This window comes from Dermacentor variabilis, unplaced genomic scaffold, assembly GCF_050947875.1.
Source record: "Dermacentor variabilis isolate Ectoservices unplaced genomic scaffold, ASM5094787v1 scaffold_17, whole genome shotgun sequence".
In the NCBI taxonomy this organism is placed as follows: Eukaryota; Metazoa; Arthropoda; class Arachnida; order Ixodida; family Ixodidae; genus Dermacentor; species Dermacentor variabilis.
This window is the reverse complement of record NW_027460335.1, coordinates 8,421,291-8,430,145: the sequence shown is the minus strand read 5'-3', so window position 1 is coordinate 8,430,145 and position 8,855 is coordinate 8,421,291. Positions and strand designations below refer to the sequence as shown.

The 8,855-nt window shown below is 45.7% G+C and overlaps 2 non-coding genes across 2 annotated transcripts; both read right to left on the bottom strand.

Annotated features, from left to right (window-relative positions):
* Positions 1 to 902: 902 nt before the first annotated feature.
* TRNAI-UAU (transfer RNA isoleucine (anticodon UAU)) lies at positions 903 to 994 on the bottom strand. Its single transcript is given in 2 exon segments — positions 903 to 938; positions 957 to 994. It is a non-coding gene; the product is annotated as a tRNA-Ile (tRNA).
* Positions 995 to 1,099: 105 nt separating this feature from the next.
* TRNAI-UAU (transfer RNA isoleucine (anticodon UAU)) lies at positions 1,100 to 1,191 on the bottom strand. The gene is given in 2 exon segments: positions 1,100 to 1,135; positions 1,154 to 1,191. It is a non-coding gene; the product is annotated as a tRNA-Ile (tRNA).
* Positions 1,192 to 8,855: the final 7,664 nt, after the last annotated feature.

Below are 8,855 nucleotides of genomic sequence, written 5' to 3'. Positions count from 1 at the left end.
CTCGTTCGCTGGTGGCCCAACAGCTGCAGCGTGCGCACACACTGATCTTCGGAGTGTCCAAAGCTGTGACATCGAGCGCAACGCGGTACCTTGCACTCGCGACGGACGTGTCCGACACCCTTGCATTGTAGGCGCTGCATCGGCCGTCCAGGCGCTACGACAAGGGCCAGTTCACCGGCAACGCGGATTTGGTGCGGGAGGTCATCGACTTTCATCCCGCTCTTCTACTTCAACAGAACGGTCCGCGACGTTGAGTCCTTGTCGCCTACGCCTCTGACACGCCATAGTTCTCTCGTCACTTCCCCGGCCTTGCCAAAGGCTGCTAGCGCTGCCTTTATATCTTCGTCCGCCACCCAATACAGCAGCCAATGAAGGCGGAGGCGTACCTGTTAGTCTTGAGGGTCGACGGTAACGCAGCGACGCCCCTTCACGTTGAGCTCTTTCAACGCGAGCATCCTTTTCGTTGCCTCGTCACTCGAGAAGGTGACTGCCCATACGTGATTGATCTGGTAGGCTCCAAGGGCCATCATCTCCTGCAGCAATCCAGTCGGGACGAGTGCATCTCGGAAGTCTTTGACCTTATAGGGCCTTGCTCGCACGTCGCCATGCAAAAACACGGTGTTTTTCACGACAGGTCCCTTGGGCAGTGGTGGCAAAATAAACTGGTAGCTCGCTTCTTCGTCATCGTCGATAAGCCTGTTACCGCAGCCAGTGGCCGCAAAAGCCGCTCCTTCGGAGCCCATGATTCACACGTCCGTACAGCTCGGCTGCCAGAAGCAGAATCTGCGCCACTGGGGATTGAGTGCAGCAGAAACCTAAGTGAGCATATATCGGGTAACAATGGAATGATAAATTGGCGTGCGTATGAGGACTGTTTCTCTAATGTGGAATATAAAAAAATATTCCCCAGGTGAGGCTCGAACTCACAAACCCGGCACGGCTCACGAGAACTGTCGTATAAGTACCGTGCGCTAACCAATTGCGCCACTGGGGATTGAGTGCAGTAGAAACCTAAGTGAGCATATATCGGTTAACAATGGAATGATAAATTGCCGTGCGTGTGAGGACTTTTTTCTCGAATGTCGAATATAAAAGAACATTCCCCAGGTGAGGCTCGAACTCACAACCCCGGCACAGCTCACGAGAACTGTCGTATAAGTACCGTGCGCTAACCGATTGCGCCACTGGGGATTGAGTGCTGCAGAAACCTAAGTGAGCATATATCGGGTAATAATGGAATGATAAGTTGGCGTGCGTATGAGGACTTTTTTCTCGAATTTCGAATATAAATGAACATTCCCCAGGTGAGGCTTGAACTCACAACCCCGGCATCGCTCACGAGAACTGTCGTATAAGTACCGTGCGCTAACGAATTGCGCCACTTTTTTTTTTCTTTATTGCCCGATAATCACAGATACAGGACTTTGACCATACTAAGGTAAGAACAAAACAAAGTGTTACATAGTCATTACATATACTTCTCGAAATGCACGTGTCAAAAACGCTTTAAAGTCTCCAGTGTATCCAATACAGGTAACGACTCCGGTGGTTCAGCCTGAGATTTATACACGTCTCTTATTTGTGAAACGCTTTCAATAAAATATTGTCTGGCTGGTTTGGCGTCCACATCAGCATTTCGTACGGCCATTCGTGTTTTCCATATGCTGTGTAGGCTCAGCGTCATGATCATGTCATAGGGCACGTCGTTTTCTTTTTCAACTGGGAGAAAGCGGATACCGTGGGTGATATAGAGAGCTCTTTTTTCAGCGTTCTCTGTAAGACATCCCAGTGGAATACTGCATTCCTGCAGCCTAAGAAAATGCGTTCGATTGTCTCAGGCTTTGAACAAATGAGACAATTAACTGACCATGGTACGAACAGTCCTCTCTCTTGCAACCATGGTTTAACTGGCAAGGTATTGGTATGGAGCTGAAAGAAGAACGTCTTAATTGAGGAGCGGACTGTCATTCTTTTAACACGTTTCAACACGTCCGCTTCAGAGCCTACACAATAAATGGCACGATATATGGGCACTGGCAACATAATATCAATCAAATCCCTGTATAAACGGTTTTTAGGTACATTACTTAGGTACTCCGTTGAGAATCTCACTTTTAGGACTCGAAAAGACATAAGGACCTCACGAAGAAAGCCGCGAACACTCCCTTTTTTTGTGACATTTGATAGAACATATTCAGGAATTACATCACTCATTCGTAACTGTAAAATTGTTCGCAGAAATCCGTCATTTTGGTCGCGCAAAAAATAAATGTTGACAGAAATTGTTTGAATAATAAATGACATAAACTTAGTCCGCCGCTACGGACTGATCGAAATAACTTAGTTCTGCTGCATCTTTCCCATGTTGAACGCCACACGAGCACTGCAAAGACTGTGCAACTTCTGCACGTTGGTACGAGACGTACAAAGCACTTGAAGAACATACCACACTTTCACGACTAAAAACACGTTGCAAACTGTAGCAGGCGCGAAAACGGAGAAATCCCGCCCGCCCCATTTATCTGTTTGTTCCCCAACACGTTTGGTTTCCTCGTTCCAGTATTGCGTGGTATCGCGATAATGTTCTAAGGGCACTCCGAGATATTTGACAGGTGTCACAGTCCATTTCATGTTAGCGAAATAATTTAACGTGTTTTCCCACGGCCCATGCCAGAAGCCTGAACATTTGTTCCAATTTATCATACTGCCCGTGAGCGAGCAAAAAAGTTCTGCTTCTTTAACGGTCTCCTTAACGCTTTCCTTATCGCCACAGAAGACTGCTATGTCGTCAGCATAGCACAGTATTTTAAGTTCACTTGCGAGTAATTTGAAACCATGTATTGTGTCATTATTAAGAATTTTTAAGCAGAAAGGTTCGAGAAAAATTGCAAACAATAATGATGATAATGGACACCCTTGCCTAATACTACACTGAACTTTGAAACTTTCGCTGACACTTTTGTTTAGGATTATGCTAGCTGAACTGTGAGTGTAACACATTTTCACACCAGTCGCAATCACAAACCCCACATTAATATATTCCAAAAGACTAAAAAGAATTTGATGTGATACACGATCGAAAGCTTTTTCTAGATCAAGCAGTAACATTGCTACCCGTTCTGAAAAGTCATCGCAGTATTCAAGTACACTTCTGGTAACATGAATGTTGGTAAATATCGAGCGTACCCTGATCCCACATGTCTGGTGGGGTCCTACCAAAACTCTGATCACGGTTTGTAATATTTTTGCCAGTACTTTCATATATATTTTGGTAATCTACATTGCTTAAGCTTATCGGTCGATAGGACGAGACCGATAGAAGTTTAACTGGGTCATCTGTCTTGGGTATTAATACAACGTGAGAACAGTTGAAAGATAGGGGCACTGCATTTTCATTATATGCTTCGGTTATTATATGATGCAGGGCTTTTGCCAGATCCACTTTAAAAGCTTTGTAAAAACAACTGCTTAAACCATCCGGGCCTGAAGATTTGCCTACGGATAACTCATCAATTGCGTCTTCAATTTCGCGTACGGTAATATCTGCTTCAAGGCGGGTCTTCTCGTTATCATCTAACCTTGGCATTAAGTGAAGGTACTCATTTTCAAAGCCGGTTGCAATATCAATTTTATGACCTAACATATTCTTAAAGTACTCTACAAAAGCAAGTTCAATTATCCGTTTGTCTTCTGTAATATCGCCCTCGTACTGTATTTCTTTTATATCATTTTTGACGGCATAACTTTTCTCATCCGCTAGTGAGCGCTTAGTAGGCGTTTCTCCCAACCACAGTCTTTCGCCACGAGCGGGAACAATGGCTCCCTTATATCCTTCGGCATCTATTGCTTTCAGTTTGTTTTTGACATCTTTCATTTCATTATTTAATGCCTCTGGTTGTGTGCTTTCTGCGTTCAGCAAATAGTCTAATTGACTACGCAGCACATTTTCTTCGTTTCTTTCACTGCGGCGTAGTGCGCATGCCCTCTCGATTGCAATGATCTTAATCTCTTGTTTGAACAGCTCCCATTCAGCGATGAAACTATTTGTTTTAGACAGTAGTCATTCTATGCATTCTTTTGCGTTGCTCACAAAGTTATCATTGTCCAGAAGCTTATCATCAAACTTCCAAAGTGTCCAACTGAATGACGACCCTTTGTGCTTTGCTCCTAAGGAAACCATAACCAAACTGTGATCACTGAATGAAACATGTTTTACCTTATAATCTTGGCATAGCGGCACTATATTTGCAGATACGTATAATCTGTCCAAGCGTGCATGGCTTGTGCGTTGGAAGTGAGTGAACTGTGGCCGTTTTCCGCCAGCTGCAATATGACCAATATCTTCTAGGCAGTGATCCTGAACTATCGCGCTTAATTTCATGGCACCATTATTGCGTACCGGTTCGTTCTTTATTCTATCGGCAGAAGCACACACACAGTTAAAATCGCCAAGCATTAGAATCATTCTTTCAGAATTTAAAAAGGATCCAAGGCTTTCAAAAAAAGCCGAGCGCTCCGTTTCTCTGTTAGGCGCGTACAAACATATTGCGCGCAGCTTCAAAGCAGAGAAAAGAAAATCACACACAACTAACCGCCCAGTTTTACACACAGTCACGGTCTCTACTACAATTCCCAAAGAGCTGCGTAGCAACAAGGCCCACCCTCCGGATGAGCCTACTGCGTGACACACACATACATAGTAGCGTCGAGTAAAAGGTTCTACCATGCGATCTGTTTGATCTTGGCTTTCAACTTTGGTTTCTTGAATTGCTACAATGTCAAGGTCATTTTCCTGTAAAAGACGGCTTACTTGGTGCTGTCGACGCCTTGCAGAAAGGCCCCGCACGTTTAACGTGCCTATGCTAAGCGGCGCGTCAAGTTTTACTGCCATTTATGAGAATGATTTAACAGGTCGCATGGCGCTCACCTTGTTCTCTGCGAGGCTGAAATTTTTGACTGGAAACTTTTCTATCTTCAGTTGCCACGTGCAAACACACTATGAGTGCCTCAGACAGAAGGAACTGAGGTTCCAGCCCCTTAGCTTGTCCTCGCCCACTTTTAGCATGTGTAGCGTCGGAACCAGGAGGCTGACCCGGGCTTCACTGAACCAGGGAGCTACGTGCCCCCAGGAATATGACGGTCCAGTGTTACGTTGGGCTTTGGCTGGAAGCTCGTGCGGCGCCCTTGGGCCGCTTTAGTGGGTGGTTCGCCGGCAGTGCGCTCGTTTGTGGCCACGTTCGCTGCTGCTGTTTCCTCGCGTGTTCTCTTCCCTGCACCGGTATTCGAGTCCTTCATGTCGACATCTTAGGATTTCTCCAGAGGCGTTGACTGACTCTTGATATGTTTTTTTTTCCCTGAACAGTTGGACGCACTGGTATTCGTCGCAGGAGGCAGCGCAGGTTGTACAACTTGCTCACCGTTATCCTCTTTCACTTTGTTTACGTTGGGCGAATGCGACGAAGGGGGCGTTTCCTTTTGTTCAGGTTCTCTGGTCTTGCTGGTAGAAACATCCTCAGCTTCCGGTTCATCCATTTGTAGCTCTGCATTGTCGTCCCACGCAGATCGGCCTGTAACCTTCGCATAAGTCTTCACGCACTCTTCCTCAGCGTGGCCAAAACGTCTGCACAGCGCGCACCGAGGAACACGACATTCGCGTCGTATGGGGCCAGTCCCATTACACCGTAGGCAGAGTGGAGCTCTTCCAGCCACTACGACTAATGTCAGCTCACCTGCTACTCGTAGTTGATGTGGGATGTCTTCCTTCGTGTAGTCTGCCTTGAGCTGAAGACTGCTAATACGCGTTGTAGAGCCTTTGTTAGATAACCTTTCCGTTCGCCATCGCTCTCTTGCGACTTCGGTGACTTTTCCGTAGGGAGCAAACGCGGTCCGTATGTCTTCGTCGTCAACATCATGAAGGACCCAATGCAGTTTTAGTCGAACATCTTGGTTGTTTGGATCTACGACGAGACAACGGCGCTCCTTCGTGGTCACTTCAGTTGCAGAAAACAACCTATTGTTAGCCTCCGTAGTCTTCAGCGTGACCGCCCACACATGGTTCATTTGGTATGCCCCTAATGCTTCAACGCCAGGGAGCATTGCCAAAGCCCCTAGTACATCACGAATATCTTCGACACGGTAGGGCCTTCCACGAACATCCGCATGAAAAAATACAGTGTTTAAAACAATACGACCGGATGGTAGAGCAGGTAAAATAATTTCAGAATCCTGGTTGGCACTGGCTGCATTCCGGTTTCCACGGCTAGACATAGCCGCTGACACCGCCCCATAGGAGCGAAACATTCCTCGACCGTTCACGGCGGTGGCCGGAAGTGGAATCCCACGAATTGCGCCACTGGGGATTGAGTGCAGCAGAAACCTAAGTGAGAATATATCGAGTAACAATGGAATGATAAATTGGCGTGCGTATGAGGACTTTTTTCTCGAATGTAGAATATAAAAGAACATTCCCTAGGTGAGGCTCGAGCTCACAACCCCGGCATGGCTCACGAGAACTGTCGTGTAAGTACCATGCGCCAATTAAGCCGCTTTTTCTGTATTGCCAGTCCTCGACATGTCACCACAACACACATTCCTTAAATGATATACACAAAACCGAAAGAAAAAAATAAGGAATACAAAAACTGAACGAGAAACAGTAATGTGCACATTCGTTGCCGTCCGCTACTGTGGCATGACATTGTCGTATTAAAATTCCTTGAGCGCTGTCAGGGGTTCAACACTCGACAGCCACTCAGGAACAGGCTGTTGCAACTTCTGCACTTCTACATATCGCTGCATACATTCTCGGAAGTATACACGCGCCGGTTGGGCATCCGGGTCACAATGGTAGCCCGCCATGATAAGGTCGTACGGCAATCCTTCGTCATCATTTACTGCCAGAAACCTCATTCCGTGTGTATCTATCGGTAACTACTTTTTTAATGTCCTTTGCAACACGTCCCAGAAAAAAAACCCTCCCAACAGTGGATGAAGACATGATCTATGCTTTCCGGTTTTTTACAAATAAGGCAGTGGGTTCCCTATGGCACGTAGGACCCATGTTGTTCCAGGAAGATTTTAACAGGTAAGGTACCGGTATGTAATTTAAAGAAGAAAGATTTCGTGGCTGGTTGAACCGGCATCATCTTCACCCTTTTCAATACGTCTAGGCCTGGGCCTCCACTGTACACTGCTCTATACATGGGTACAACTAAAACACTATCACAGAAATCACGGTGTAACTTTTTCCGTTTTGCACTCCACAAATATTCACTTGAAAAACGAACACGCAAAAAAGAAACACTATCAACTATTTCCCGAAAGAAACCACGGACAGATCCTGGCATTATTTCAGTACCTACTACAAATTCGGGAAGTGCTTTTGACAGCCTCATTTGAATCACGGAGCGCAGAAATGGGTCTTTTGTGTCTCGAAAAAAGAAGAACCTGTTCATCAGTTGACGCAAGAAGAGGTGCGCCAACCCCAAACCGCCATCCTTTGAAAGAGCGTAGGTTAGGGCGTGTTGGTATTCCAAAACTGACGTTTTTTAGCGCACGAGAAGGGACGAAAGACAGTGGCGAGACGAGGACACAGCGCCAACTTCCAACAATGGTTTTATTCCACAAAGCGGTACACACATATATATAGGTAACACACACAACCGTACGCATGCGCATATGTACTGTTTTCTAGTCAAATGAGACTGCAACGAGACATGTGTTATGGAAAGTTAAGATCTTATCAAAGATGAAAGGACGACCATGCATAGCCAAAAAAATTTGCTAGTTGCAAAAAAGATTGCTAGTTTAGGGAGCGCTTGTGTTAGCGCGCCTTCAATAGATCTTTCAAGCAAGGAATTCGCTTTTTTAAACGTGACACAGAAGGTCGCCTGATGGAGATTACATTTTAATCTTGCAATAACAAAATTTTTTTGTAACACCCTATATTATTGTTATCCGTTAATACCACCCGTTCATATTCGATAGCCTCAATCTGTTTACGTGTCGAGTGCTTTTCTTCTAGCCCCAGTGCTCTTTTCGTTGGCGTTTCCCCGCATGATAGCCTTTCCGCTCTCGCGCGCACTAGCGCACCTCGGAAGCGCTCTTCGTCGAGCACCTCGAGCTTCTTCTTAACGGTGCGCATATCTTGTTGATAGGCGCCAGGTTGCATGCATTCAAGCTTCGCAAATTTTTCCAGCAATTTTGTTATACCTTTTCTCTGGCCTTTTCTTCATATCGCAGTACGCTACTTCTTTCGATTGCCTTCAATTTAATGCTTTGCTTCAGCAACTCCCATTCCTCACTAAATTTCATAGAACTATATGTTCCAAAAGAATTCAGAGTAGCCGCTACCTTTTCGTTAAAAGTTTCATCCCGTAACAGCTCTGCATTCAATTTCCATAGTTCCCAGGCGAACTTGTTTCGTTCTTTCTTGCTGCCCACCGTGCATTTTACCAGACAGTGGTCAGCATATGATATGGCCGTAACTGTATGGAACTGGCATTTTTCAACTAAATCATATGAAAGATAGATACGGTCTAAGCGTGCGTGACTTGTGCCCTGAAAGTGAGTGTACCTTACGTCTCCGTGAGCGCGAAAACACTCAGCGATGTCTTCTAATTCGAACTCATGTGTAATCTGCGCCAGGATATCACTACATTTGTCACAAACCGCGAGACGAGTAGACCTATCCTCAGCGTTCAATACGCAGTTGAGGTCGCCTAAACAGGCTATCGTTTTTTGCACATGGAAATGATGCTTGAAACTCAAAAAGAAATTTGCCCTCTCTTGCACAGTATTAGGCGCATAAATGCAAGACACGCGCCATTGGACATTACAATAGATGAAGTCACAAA